Here is a 15,170-nt window from a genome sequence, read left to right on the forward strand (position 1 = left end):
CTCTTGAGAGGAAAGAGGAAAAGCATGAGAGGACACATTTGCTGTCGATCAATCACACACACAGCTGTAGAGTGGAGGTGGGAGGAGGGGGAGTAAGAGCATACTGTGGCCATAGGGTGGATGACTTTTGAAGGTAGAGAGGCAAAGAATGAAAGACAGAGGAGACGGAGTGAAGGATGACGAGGCAGATACTGAATCTGTCAGTCACAAGGAGTAAACAGGAGCATAAAACACTCGTGGAGACTGATTTTTTTTTTTCATACTCCGAATCAAATATTTTTCTTAAATCTATCATTTCAAGCATCGACAGTCTTGTAGCAAAGCAAAATATCCTGGATACGAGCACTGCCCCCTTGTGATTGTGGAGAGGAGCCGTGGTAACGAGGTTGCGCCGATAAAAAAAACATTCAGATCAATCACTCACTCTCAGCTGTCAATCATGACATTCACATATAGCAAATAACTAATTAAAACCAAATTTATCAGAAACATGAACACACATCGGTGTGATCAGAACAAATGCCAGAAAACCATCTTCTGTGGGGACAAAAATCTATTCATTGTGTACTTTGACTTTTTTGTTTGCTCCATGTCTCATCCACTGACATGAAGAGGCAGGGTTTATGACCTATACTGCAGCCAACCATTAGGGGGGGCGATGCAGATGTTTTGGCTTCACATTTGTGAGCTGTCACGTCTGCCATCTCTATGATCTCAACTATCAGATGCTTCCCAGACAATGAATCCTACAGACTGGTTACATATCTTGACATCTATTAGATGAGTGACCATGAAATGTGGTACACATGATCTATGCACATGCAACAACTATGTAAATCCCCTAATGTTTCCTCTGGCTACATCAAAAATCTAATTTCTCAAATCCTCTGGTTTTTGACTAAATACTTGAAAAAAGACATTACATTCCTATCAGCTTCAGCAGATGTGTGTACTGCTAATCATCGAATACGAGCGTGCTCACATGCCAAGATGTTGAACGAAGACATTTTTCCTTCGTCCCAAGTCAGATACATGTGGAACAGTGTGCACACATTAGACTCACTCGTGTATCATGAATTTAAACAAAGCAGTGTTGTCTCAAATCAAACACTGCCATTGTGCGCTCACTAGAAATGACAATCGCAACGCGTGACTGGGTCACCCACCACAAAAGCTTTGCTCACTAGCTTCTTATGTCATGTAATGGAAATGGAAATCACCGTTCACAAATTTGATGTTATGGGAGAGAAGTGTCCAGGAGTCTATCGTTCACGATCCTGGTATCACTGCATGGTGCCATACTTGTCACTCACAAATTATCATTGTGAGTGCACTTATGCATTCAAAATAGCAAGTAAGAGAAGTAAGCCGTTTGGGACAGTAATCATATCTGATATAGCATGTTGACATCAGAATTGAGTTCAAAGCACAACTATGACTACGTACAGTATAATAACACTGCTGTAGTTGCTTTTTAATTTCCTAATATTTAAATATTGCATTTCAGATTTCTTCATTCAAGTGAAATATCCACAGTTATTAAACAGATGGAATAAAGTTCTGTACTAAGAAAGTTTTCTATACATACATATATTCCATCTCACGATCTTCTATCAAGATAAAGAGGAAACAGAAGGGTCATAAACGATACGATCAGTGAGTGGGCATCTTTCTTCTCTGGTGTGCCGTTCAATTAACACCACGACATCTCTGAGAGGCAAAAACCAGCGCTCTCCGAACCCACAGTCCACTTTGAGCTAATCCAACCTACGTGAGCGTTCTACAGGTTCCTCCACACGGCACCAACACCTCGGATTTACACCCTCGGCTAACAGATGTGAATTGGTAGAGTAGTCGAGTGAGGGGACAGAGTTCAAAAGGGAGCGTGACTGAAATGATGTAAAAGGAAAGAGCAGTTAGAAGGACACCAGATGAAGGGCGGAGAGCAAAGAAGGTGGTAGAGTGTGCAGAGAAGAAGAATTAGGGAGTTGAGGCCAGAGGATGAGTGGAGAGAGGTTATGAATAACAAAATAAGGGATGAGGAGGGTGAAAAGAATGATGCAAATTTGAAGAAATGGGGGGTAAAGAGGTGAAAATGATTTTTGAAACAGGCAAAGACAAGGAAATAAATGATGATGATGATGATGATGATGATGGGAAGAGGAGAGACGAAGGAAAGAAAGGGGGCAAATCTGAAAAATGGATGACAGCTGATGAATGAATAGTGCGAGATGGTGAATGATGCAAGGGTGGAATAGGAGGGGGGGTGGTGAGGTAAGAAAAGGAGAAAACTGTACGAGGGGAAGAAAGGAGATGAAGGAAGTAGGTAGGAAGGATACAAGTCAAGTGGGAGAGGACGGAGTGAAGACAGAAGAGGATGACAAATGAGTTTTTGATGGCAAATAAAGGGACAGTAGCGGTGAGGTTCAGGAAACTAAAGAATGCATTTAAGACAAATAGGCAAACCAAACAAACACCAGCTTACCCATGACTGGGAAAAGTACACAACTGCAACATCAGGGAGATCCACACAGGGAGCAACACTGAGCAGACCGCGAGGTTGAGCGGGAACAGGAGCCACGACTGAACTGAGCGAGCTGACAAAGACGAGGACAGTCACTTTATACACGAGGTGGGCGGGGCTGATTGGACACAGGTGAAACACATTAGGCACAGGTGCAGACAATCACGGGGGGGGGGGGGGGGCGTGAAGTGACCGAAAACAACAGGACACGGGTGGAAAGGAAGTGACGGGACACCACGGAAGTGACTTCATAATAAAGCAGGAAATAACAAACTCAAGATAAAACATGACGCATGGGGATGACCAAGGGAAACTAAACTGAAACAGTGACGCAAAGAAGTATTTTGTGCAGTATTTTGAAACCAATTCTCTGAGAGACAGGAAGCCAGTGTGCTGTCAGAACTGGACTGATATGATCCACTTGGTCAGATGCAGCAATTTTTTAGGAAGACCAGAAAATAAAGCCACTGTTACAGTAGTCAAGTCGGCTAGATAAGATATATATATGGCATATTTATGTCAGCAATTTTACTCCCTCTGGAGTCTGGATGCCTGGCCTCTGAGCTTTTAACAGGCAAGTACTGTGCAGTGACAGAACATACTGTACTCACACACACACACACACACACACACACACGCACATGCACATGCTAATAATACATGAGCCCTTAAGCACATAAAGCAGGGAGACTGATGCAGAAACACTCAGACAAGGGCAAAGGAAACAAGGAGAAAATCACAGACGGACCTTTTTGACAGCCTTTTTGCACCAAATTTAGTTTATCTGAAGTGGAGAGAAGTGAAAGGGATTTGGTGTGGGATTTGATTGATTTTTTGGAACAACACTTAATAATCCTGCACTTTAAAGCAAAGACATCCCCGATTTAATTAGACGTGTGGACACATAACTCATCCCAATGACATCACACAAAAAATGAATCTCCATGAAGTCCTTGCGTGTGATTGACACAGACACAGAGTCAAAACTGGTTCAGTGTGAGCCCGACAGGCTCACGGTGAAAACTGCATCTCAATGACTCTATAATCCGCATTTACACTATAGAGACTCGGGCTGCCAATGTTACACATGTATAAGTGGAAAGTCGGAGGGTCGAGCGAGGAGGTGACAGATTAATTCAATGCAAATTAAAAAGGAACAAGACGGGAGAGAAGAGAGGAGCAGTCAGAGGGAGAGAGAGGACAGATGAGGTTAAGTGTAATGGTGAGAGTGCCAGCAGAAGAAGTGAGAAGAATCAAATGTCAACAGAAATGTGCCACAGTTCCTCTGATTATGTAAGACGGCAGCACTGAAGTGGAATTCATGGAGGGACCTGACACTCGCAGTGCAGCTCAGTTCCACCCATAATGCATTACTGCTGAGAGTTCACAAGACTGTAGCACGTAAAACCCATTTTTCCAATGAAATGACCGTCGTTGTGTGTGTGTGTGTGTGTGTGTGTGTGTGTGTGTGTGTGTGTGTGTGTGTGTGTGTGCACGTGCGTGCATGCGTGTTTCACTGCCTCTATATCACATACATACTTCAGACACATCTGATAATGAGAGTTCATAGCAGTAGAGAACTGAGGAGCTGCTTCTCAGCAGGAGGCCACTGCAGCAGTTATTCTCTTCCCAACACACGCGCGCGTGCGTGCACGTGCACGTGCACACACACACACACACACACACACACACACACACACATTGTAGTCAGTTTATCGATGATAGAAAGATGCAGCACTTCGCCTGTCTGCCTGGAGAATAGGTCGCAGTCTCAGATCTGTGAGATGTTTGCGCAATCAGTCCCTTTATTTCCCGTGACTTTGATTTCATTCCTCTCTTGAATGTAAAAAAATCTGCTTGAAAAAAAAAAAGTGCACAGTCTCACAAGTTGCTCCTCAGTTTTAGTATCACTCCAGATTAGCAGAGCGCTGGTGGTGCGGGAGCAGAGCTACACACTTTGGGCTTGGATTGAAGTTTTACAGCTCTCATCAATTCAGACCACAGCAATGAAACCCTTTCTTTACCATTTACTGATTTCTCTTTGTGAAGCCATATCAGAACCGAATCAAGTTGCTCCTGATGCAAACCAAACATCTCCTGCTGCGGCTGAACATTGAAAGTGTTCAGCTGGTGAATCATGGGGTGGCTTTTATTGTGAAGCAGTGTGTGTGTGTGTGTGTGTGTGTGTGTGTGTGTGTGTGTGTGTGTGTGTGTGTGTGTGTGTGTGTGTTAGAAACAGTCAATGACTGTATATAAAAATGGCCGACGCATCTCTACATCTATACTTGCTCTGAAGCCAAAATATCTCAGATACGGTGGGCTGCCATCTTGCGCAGGATGGGAATTGCTGGAGGGGAGCCACAGATACACCCGCTCAGCCAATGGCGAATCAGTCTCAGCTGTCATGACATCACGCCTCCAAATTTATCAGAAACACGAACACTTGAACCTATATCAGTGTGATAAGATCTACCTACAATGTCAGAAACACATCTTCGGGGGAAAATTCATGTGGGGTTTACTTTGACTTTTAAGTTTGGCCAATTCAATCCCCTTTTGCTAACATGGAGGAGGCGGGGATTATGACCTATACTGCGGCCAGCCACCAGGGGGAGATCCAGTAGCTTCGGCATCACTTTAGGGAGCCGTCATGTTGGATTTATATACATTCATTGGTAATAATACATTTAGAATTCTTGTCTAGTTAGCCAGGTGATGCACTGCAGATATTATAGAAAGAAGACATAGTGTGACACTTGACATTATGCATTTGTTGCTCATCACAGCTTTCAGACGGCTGAGCTTCTGACAGCAGGATGCAGTCATAGTGACCACATGGGGCTCTGCTGTATGGTTGAAGCTGTGGCTGTGACCAGCTAATTGCTGGGGCTATAGAGCTGCAGAGGCAAATGCAAGCTCAATGAAACATCACGCACAAGTAACGCGCATGCACAAAAGATGTATGTTCATCGCAGCAAGCGACACCTCTCACTGTTTTCATAACGTGACAATGTGAAGCTTCTTAAATCACAACAAGAAGGACTTGAGTGGAGAGAAAAATGGATAAGCAACACTCTGGCGTGCACACACAGCTTGAATGTTTAATTCTAATTGCATTGAAAGGACTTGCAAGTAGTATTACGCAATTTACTGATGCTGGAAGACATTAAATCCTGACTTATATTCAAGCATGATATTAGGAAACATACATTAACTATAAGTCTGGCACTTGATGAAGCTCAAACCCAGGGTGACTATCCACAATTACTGGTTTTCCATTTAGTCAAATTACATTTTTTAAAAAGGACAATTAATGAAAACAAGGTTTGGGTATCGTTGTTGTGACAACACACTTAGAGTTGCATCTTAAATTCAGTTTGCTTATGTAGACTTGTGACTTGATGTGTGCTAATTCTTCATGTCATATTGAAACCGTGTGTCAACAGGAACCGCTGAATATGAGGAGCTTGATTTTCTTATGCTATTTTCTAATAAACCACAGGATCTGTCTGTCTGTTTTCCTTCCCACCATCCTTCTGTTCTCACGATCCTTCATATAATCCCCTCTGTAGTCTCCGTTCATCTGATCTCTAGCATTTGTTTTCTGCCCATCTTCCTGTCGTAAAGTCCCTCTGCTGGATCTTACGCTCCTCTGTGCTCAAGAGTGTCTGTCTGTCTGTTTACCTGTCCATCCTAAAGTTAATCCCCCTGTTTTTCTAGTCGCCCGTGACGAAACTGGAGGTGTAAGGGATTGGAAGAGATCAGCCCGTTCGCTCATTCATTTGCTCGTTTGTGTGCTTCTCTGCCACTCGCCAATATCTGGCAATAACACAGATCCAATTCCAGCAAAACTTGAGGGAGCGATGCATCACACTACAGTACTCCCACATTTTCAAATTTATAGTTAAATCACCGGGGTGACAGACCTACAGACTTCTTTTCAGCAAATTGTTAACCGTCCCCCAGGCCATTCTGTCGCGCCCGAGAAAAATCAATCCCTGCGTCTGTGTCTGTCAAGCCTGCACACCACCTCCCACCCAGACGCATTGCTATTTTACCCTGCACCAATCAGCCAGATCATTTGTGTAATTAAAAAACAGTGAGAAGAGCCAGTGGATGAGAGGCTGGAGGTATGGAAACAGCCCTGTATGTGTCCCCTGAGAGCAATCAGACAGAGGAAACAGAGGAGGGAACGAGGAGGAGTTCAGAGTCAGGGAAGAAATGGATAATGAGGTGTTGAGATGAAACAAGGCAGAGAGTGAAGGTTAATTTGGTAAAGGAGATAAATGTTTTTTTGTCCCTCTTTGGTTTGTTGCTCGTTGTGTGGTCTTTATGTCTGGATCTTTGGTGCAGATTCAGGTTTCAATCGATTTCTCACACGCCTTCAGGACTAAACACAAAAACGCTGTAGGTGCTTTTTCAGTGAGATGTATATCAGGTATCTAACAACTTGCATAAGGTTAGGAAAGGTACTTGTATAAGGTAGGCTGTCGGATTTCTTGATGTTGCAACAAAGGACTGAGTTGAATATTTTTTACTGCATCACCTGCACTTATTTCAATGGGGTTATATTGGCACGTCTCCCTGTCTTCGTGCACACTGTACTAGAATGATGCAGGCTCAGCTCAACTACAGCGACACATCTGGATGCCTCCGCAGCCGCTGCTGGTGTATGAGCAGCACATTCTATTTGGTCCCTTCCTTTGGTGCCGCACATTCTTGGCAAGTGTTTCTAAGCTCTCTAAGCTCCTAAAAATAAATTTGTCGGTGAAAAAGCGATGACGAATTTAACGATAATGGAGGTCCTGAATGTGTCACTCTTTTTTTGCTGGAGACGGCAGCACATCGAGGTCTGACTGACTAAGCTACACCATCTGTCCGCCGAAATTCCACGTGACTGACTCAAGAGTTTCTGTTACGGGGCCAGGGCGCCCGCTTACAATACTTTTCAGATCCCTTTAGTGACTTCAAAAAAGAACCTATAGCAATAAATATAGCAACACACTTGCCTATGCCTCTCATTCAACTGACTAGTTTGGAAGTGACTGCTGGGTAACGTTTTGTCTCAATGGGTCACGTTTCTGTCACCACTTCATACGTGTTCCATTGTCTGACGACAGAAACAGAAAAACAGCTTCATGGTGAATTTGGCTGTATTCATGTGAGCACGGAGAGCAGCAGAGAAGCAAACGGATTAAGGCTACATCCGTACAAACAATCTCTGTATACACGTGTGTTTTAGCTGGCTTTTAACAGTCAGTATAAATCCCCGTCTGTACTAACGCACCTGAAAACATGTATCGCGTGACCAGTCTTGTACACTGAGCATGTGCATACCAGTGACAACAGGAAGCAGACTGTCTACTCTGCAGTTGGTTACTTAGTTACAGAAGACACTACGAGCACTGAACAACAATTTAGTAAGTAAGCAAGAGCACGACGAGGTCCAAATAGTACTGACGGTGTTGACAACGTTTTGACGTGGCGTGACTGATGAGAACCAATCAGGAGGCGAATGCGGGCGACTGCTTCATTGTTTACCAAATATCTCTGTCTTTGCTCATCCACACTACAACGTTGCCCCAGAGTTTTGTGAAACTTAAAACGGGGCGATCTACATCTCCAAACCTCTCCGTTTTCGATGCTCTGACACTCCAGAGTGGAGACGGCAGGCGTTAACGTAGCAGGAGTGATGTGTTTTAAAACAAAAGTGTAGTAATGTTGGTGCAGCCAAAGAGCTGAGAGCAGCTAACACTAGGCAGAATGCAAATATGATGCAATGATATCATGCTTCTGCTAATTTGCCGCATTGAGTCATCTGGCGACATTTGGCAACTTTTTGAGGCTTAAACTTCTTACGCTTGAAGGCTTTTGTTTTTTCAGCCTTTCCATATCCCACATTGACCAGACATGGTCCAGACATATATTCTGCTCTTGCTAACTTCACTGACATTTCCTTCTTCTGAATTTTTTACAAACACACAAGACAACACTTCAGAACAACTGGCGTGGAGGGGAGGTTTCCTCGCGTGGACGACATCTTTTATTCCATCAAAATGCCGCAGATTATAAGATTAACAGTAGAGTAGAACAGGATAGTGCTACGTAACAGCCCTCTGCTCCATCGCAGCTGCTCAGTGCAGGGCTGCAGTTGTGCTGAAGCTCTTTTCCCAAGTGTGATTTGTAAATGCATGAGTGTGGGTAGGGGCGGTGATGAAAGAGCAGCCGTACACACTACACACTAAATAAAAAGGGTTTTTCAAAAATGCAGAAAACAGGGGAACTTACACGTATGTCTCTCTGTGCGTAAGTGGCTCTGGATAAGAGACTCTGGCTAAATGCATGTTGTGAAATGTAATAATGCGTGGCGGTTCAAAGAAAAAATATAGAGGACGTGAGGATAGGAGGAGATGCCAAGGGAGCAGGGATGAGGAGGGGGGAAGAGAAGATGAGAGGATGCAAGAGTGAAAGAGAGAGAAAGCCCGGAGATAATGGAGTGAAGGGAGAGGAGAGGCATAGAGAGGAAGAAGGAGCGTTAATGAATAATCCATTAGCCAAGATAAAAAAAAAAAGGTAAAGCAGCATTTGGATGCTGCTGAGGTGAAGCTGAGCATGTTGGTGGAGTTGTGCAGAGGGAGGCTAAAGCAAATATCATGTATCCAAAAGCAAAAACAAACTGCAGTACAATGGAACACAACCCCATGATTTCAATTGCTCCTCAAATATTTCCTCAGGTGGAAAATGATGTGTCTGCTGTTGAGCTTTATGACATTTACTTCCATTACATCCCTGTAATGTTTCTAAACATGCAGGATTGTGGTGGTTTCGTGGTTCTGCAGCTGCGTACAGCCTTTCCCCCTCAGAGATGCATGGAGGTATACGGAGAGAGAAGGAGGGGGTTGTAATAGCGTTAGACGTACAGATTGATGGAGGGAGGGCCGGGCTAACGCCTGGTGCAGGGAACACAAGGGAAGTCCCAGAAAAAACTGCAGAGAGGGAGAGAGAGAGAGGGAGGAAAAGCCCAGGGAAGCCCTGCTGCAGCTCCAATGCACGGGAGGACGATCCGGACTCCCTTCTGTCACCACAGCCTGCATGCTGCAGCCTTTAAGACTGAGTGCTCAAACTATAGTTTACATTTATAATCAAGTGCGGTGCGTCCTTCTCTGTGCCCTGCAGTCCTGCCCCATAGAGAGCTCAAAACATATGTTTGACAATATCTGAGATATCACACAGTCAAATTAAAGTACTGTGTGTATGTCCTTGTTACAATACTGACCTACTATTTCAGAAATCACTCCCGCATAATATGAGGTGGAGCAATCTTCATGTGGTCCGTGCATGCATGTAAATCAAAGCAAAGTGACCACAGACTACATTGGAATCAATTTCCTCCATGTGTTGTACACAATTATGTCCAAGTACACATTTCTTTCCATCGAGAGTCAAACTGTATCCATCGTCCTGGGAGCAGAGCAACGCAACATAAATGATGGATAGGCTACCACACCTCACCATCGTGAACTGGGAGTCACACCAGCCACCGGACCGGAACAGCACAGAAGCCCTGCTCGACTGGGACGCATCGCTCTGCATGCTGCGTCAAGTTTGACAGAACAAGACATGGGGGGAAACCCCGGAAGATTTTCAACATAAAAGCGTAAAGTGTGTAAATTTGGCTGTAATGAATGGTGTCAAAACAGAATTCACCCCAAAAAAATCGGTATGCGGTCCACATTGTATATAATCACACGCAAACACACACCAAAAATGACACAGACGAGTTCGACAGACGAGTTCGACCAACACTGTGGGTTTTACTTTGACAGTTTAACAGGAAGCGACGCGTCCCTTCCCGCCGACTCGACAGTGGTCTCCGCCGCCAGAGAGGCGCAGTATCCCAGAAGCACTACGACGACCTCGCGTTGCCTCACCGATGGAAAACAGCAGCGCAACAATTAGGAGGGACGCGCGGGGTCCTCGCCTTTTTAACATTTGAACTTGTTTGTCTGCTCGTTACAAAAGGAGCCTGCGGAACAGACGGGACAGTTGGTGTGTCGGTGTTGTCGACGGCAGCACTGCCAGGCTGCAGCCGACTCCCTCTGGGGCCACGCGGGGTAGTAACGCTCGTCAGACTGGGAGGCACTTTGGATGAGAGCTCCGGCCAGGAGGCGTAATGCGCGTGTGCGTGTGTGTGTCTGCATCCCCGCAGCATCCTAAGCATTTCACTCACGCAATCGAAAGAGGAAGAACAAACTTAAGGCGAATACAGGACACGAAGATGCTTCAGTTCAGGGATGGAGGAGAAAGCGCGTCGAGCGCGCCGTGTGGGACTGTCTGACACCGTCCCAAAGACGACGGGGATCGCGTGTGAACGCAGCGATGCTCACACACGCCCACCCATCGGTCATGACACCGCGCACCCGACAACTCTTCCAGGCGCACGCTCCCCGTCGTTCTTCGAGCGCTTCTTGGCACCGCGGAGCAGCTCCACATGGCCGCGCGCACAGAACCAGCCGCGCACTATGAACAAGTGCGCACAAGCGGCCGCTCACAGTGCACACACACAGAGCGCAGGTGTAAATGAAGTGTGTCTCTTACCTCCTGATCCGATCTAGTGCCGGTCCGCACTCGAAGCAGTGGGCATGGTATCAGATGATGGGAGGGGAAACTGTCCTCGGTGCTGCGCTCCGCCGCTCCTGTCCGCGCTGCTCCGCTCTCTCCCCTCTATCGCCTCGACACGCTCGAACTGCACACACATATAGTACATACACTCTCTCTCTCTCTCTCTCTCTCTCTCTCTCTCTCTCTCTCCCTCTCTCTCTCCCTCACTCCCTCACTCCCCCTCCCCGCTGTCCCTCATCACACACACAGCGCGCAGCCGGGCGGGGTGCCGAGGAGCGCGGTTCGTCCTCGGGGGCGCGGACGGGATGGGAGTGGAGGGGATGTGTGTGCCTGGGTGAGGAGAGAAGAGGTGGAGAGGCACAAGTCATGAGGAGACAAAAAAAAAAAAAAAAAAAATAGAGATGGACAACACAACAGGCTAAAATGAGAGGGAAGGAAGGAGGGATGGGTTGGAGAGGAGAGGAATGGAATTAAGACAAAGAGAGAAAGTGGGAGGGAAACGATGCATAGGAGAGATGACAGCAGAGGAGATATGAACGAGAGGAAATCAAAACATTAATAAGAGGAATTAGAGCAGAATTTATGTGGAAGATCGAAAAAGTAAAAGGGGGGGAAATGGGGAAATAAGGCAAAAAGAAATTCAGAAAAGGAGAAGATCAGAAAGGAGAATTAAGAGAGAGGGGGGGAGTAATATAAAGGAGCTGGGGGAAAAATAGAATAGAAAACGACTGTTAATCGTGTTATAACAGGATGTTCTGCAGCCAGCGTGGCTCCCGTCCTCCACGGTATTCTCCCCATCATCTAATATCAGACATCATCATACCTGACACTCGTAATATCTGAATTTGGATATAAGCAGGCTCCACAGTTTGACATTTCCTCAGTTAACCCAATAACTGTTAGCGGGAGAACAGGGGGGTTGAGACGAGGCCCGGAGGGGGAGAGAAGAGAGGGAGGCATTAATCAGACTATCGAGCACAGCCAATTACTTTGGCCGGCGTGCGACGTTCCGGGCTCAGCTCTGACTGCCGAGGCCTGCTGACCAAGCAACCACTGCAACACAGTCAGTCAATCAGTCTGTCTCGACACAGACGAGCTGCGCTACTGTAAATCTACCTCCCAGAGTTCATGGAGTGGAGATGTCACACTGTGCACCTCCTCCTCTCTTCACTTCAGCCAACACTCTCGCTTTATTGCTGCTTCTCTCCCTCCTTCCTCGTTCTTACTTAGCATCAGCGATTAGTCATTTTGCTTTATAGTGGGTTTACGGCCTCTACTCGAATCTCTGGTGAACGGCACATTCGGTTGCAGCAATTCAGTTTTACATCCCGCCTGTATCATCATTTTCATTTATGGCTTCAGACACAACTCTGCAGGGCTGCATAAATGTTTATCATAGTCTGCAGGGTTTTTTTTTTTATATTTCTGTGGGTGGCAAATTCATAAAAAGCTAAAAATCTGAGATAATAGAGCAGAGATTTGTTACTGCTGTTATACCGTGTACTATACTGAAATGGGATCCCACCGTTTGACAGCTGTGATATCAGTGACCGGTCACATTCTGTGTCATCGGAGAAAGAAGAAGACCAAAATGTCCAATAGATACTGTCCGTATTTGACTGACATCAGCTTTATCCCATATAGCTACTAAAATATGTGTCCCCAAAGTGGGAAACAAAACCGGAACCATGACACCGGTGAAAAGATCATGGATGATCAGATTGTTTTCCTTGGGAATCGTTAAATGATAAATCTATAGTTGTGTATTCTAAGTGTTTATGTAATTGTAGTTATTTTTATTGTGCTCTATACAACACATATGTCATCAAACCGCAGCAATAGGCAGGTAATGAAAATCAGCTAGGCCATATGTATACATATTACACATATCTCCATCCATCTGCCCCTGTCAAAATAAACATCATTATTGGCTGCATGTACAGTAATAGGACCAAAACCTCTAATTATCAGAGAGATGGAAAATGTTTTCTTACATCTTTTAGTAAATACCATTAAATACCATGAGAGTGAACAGATTGGCTAGTTGACCCCAGGATCATATCTGTACCTCGCTATAAATCTTACCTCCACACACACATACACACTAAAGCTCTGTCGCTCTTAACACCTCAAGAGTCACTGACCTATATCTTTTGGGTCAAGTAATTAGCGCAGATTTCCAAGCAGGATTGTCCAAGTCCACACACAACTTGCTCTAAAATAAACACACACACACATAATTTAATAATTCATACACATAAGAGTCAGCACAGAGTTTGCCCGCAGCAGTGGCTCTCCTGCTTCCACACAGATAAATATGCAGATGATCTATGATCCCAGCATGTGAGCACTGGGTGATCTTGTCATTGTGGTGATTATGTAAATGAGTGCAGGGAGCAGTGAGAGATTTTTTGCATGAATAGCATGCTTATCATTAAATCACATCAAGGCAGAGGAGGAGAGAAGCAGAGGACATGTTTAAATTACATTCCCCTTATTTGAGCATCAGATGCAGATAGGTGACAAGTTAATGCAGGGCTGGGAAACCTCTGACCTGTCAGACAGTTCGGATACACAACAAAAAGGGCAACTCAGAAACAAACCCCCAAAAATCTTAACTAGCATTTAACTGTTTTAAAAGAAAATAACATAAATAGACTAACTACATAATAGACAAAAAACTAACATACAGTCAGGACTGTATGTTAGTTTTATTTTTAGTAAAAGGCAAGCCAATGTGCCTATAGCTTCTGGGTACGTAGTTACGGTGGTAAAAGCACAATTGCAGAATAACCCAAATGAAAAGGTTGAACCTAAATATGAGCATGATATGTCGCATTTAAGTGTCAGTTTGTCTAGAAGAATCATTGCAGACCAGATTACTGATATGGTACAATATAGGAATATAGGAATTACTCTATCTTTATTTGAGCAAGTTGATTCAGCTAAAACTATCAGTATCATCATCATCAAGTCATCACGCCTCGTCAGAGAGAAGCAGTTCCATTCACCACATTACAGAGTTTAAAGGGATGCATGGGCAATAATTGGTTTGGACCTTGAAGGATCTTATAAAAATTGAAATGGCCCTCGACAGGAAAATGGTTCCTCACCGCCAGGCTCGGCCCCTCAATATGGGAAGGTGGGGCAGCGCCACACCAAGAAAGATCACCCACCCCACATCATTGTTCCTCCTTATAAACTATTTTAACACATTATTACGGCATACACTGATTATATTGCATTTTCTGATTTTTGAAAGAGTTGAGATAGTCATTTCAGTGATTCCGTCTCAATTTAGTGCGTGGCTCAATATTGGGGCAGGAGACCTCAGCGCCCCACTGCGACTAGATTTATCATATGGCCTAGTGGTCAAAGATAGGAACTGCAACCCGCGCCAATAGAGGCTCATTTCTCTACTCTGCAGCTCTCTACTCTCTGTAACTCTCTGTTCTTGAGTTAGTCCCCCCTGAGCCCGAGCCTGTCGACTGTTCGACAGAAAAATGCGTCATGTCACAAAAGTCCTCATAACATTTGATAAGTTGATGCCAGCGACTTACGGTTTGCTTTGACGGGAAGCTAACACTCGTGCCGTTCCAGGCGGGGCTTCCCTGCGACCCTGACCCTTTCAGAAGATTTGAAGCGCGGCCTGGAACTTCAGTGTCTTTTCGGAGACTTTGTAAGAACATGTCCATGATGATAAATCCAACATTGAATGACTTTATGATCATTTTTATCCCGTTTTTCAAGACGTAAAAGGCTACTGCGGTTGTCAGCGGACTTCTAGCCGTCCATCTTGGATCTTTGACCAATCAGGGGCTTTGTTGTCGACTTGTCAAAAAAAACAAAGATTTTACACTGAAAACAGGACATCTCACTCCTCCTGTTTACTCCTATTACTACCGCTACTGACACTACTCTGTGTCACTGCAGACAGGAACCGCCTTGCAGAATGTCACAAGTGACTTTTGGGGTTGAAAAATCAAAGGACTTATTTGAAGAAAATGTACATAACTTTTGCACT

General features: G+C 44.9%; 1 protein-coding gene across 3 annotated transcripts in view; it reads right to left on the bottom strand.

The window, feature by feature from the left end:
- slc8a2b (solute carrier family 8 member 2b) overlaps window positions 1–14,857 on the bottom strand; it is a 132,078-nt gene extending 117,221 nt beyond the window's left edge. For all 3 annotated transcript variants that reach the window (XM_047335707.1, XM_047335709.1, XM_047335706.1), the window contains exons 1-2: window positions 14,707–14,857; window positions 11,123–11,476 (exon numbers count right to left, since the gene is read on the bottom strand). The gene's annotated coding sequence lies outside the window, so the exon portion shown is untranslated. The remainder of the gene's footprint in view (window positions 1–11,122; window positions 11,477–14,706) is intronic.
- Between the last annotated feature and the right edge of the window lie 313 nt (window positions 14,858–15,170).

The sequence above is a fragment of the Scophthalmus maximus genome, chromosome 11, assembly GCF_022379125.1.
Source record: "Scophthalmus maximus strain ysfricsl-2021 chromosome 11, ASM2237912v1, whole genome shotgun sequence".
In the NCBI taxonomy this organism is placed as follows: domain Eukaryota; kingdom Metazoa; phylum Chordata; class Actinopteri; order Pleuronectiformes; family Scophthalmidae; genus Scophthalmus; species Scophthalmus maximus.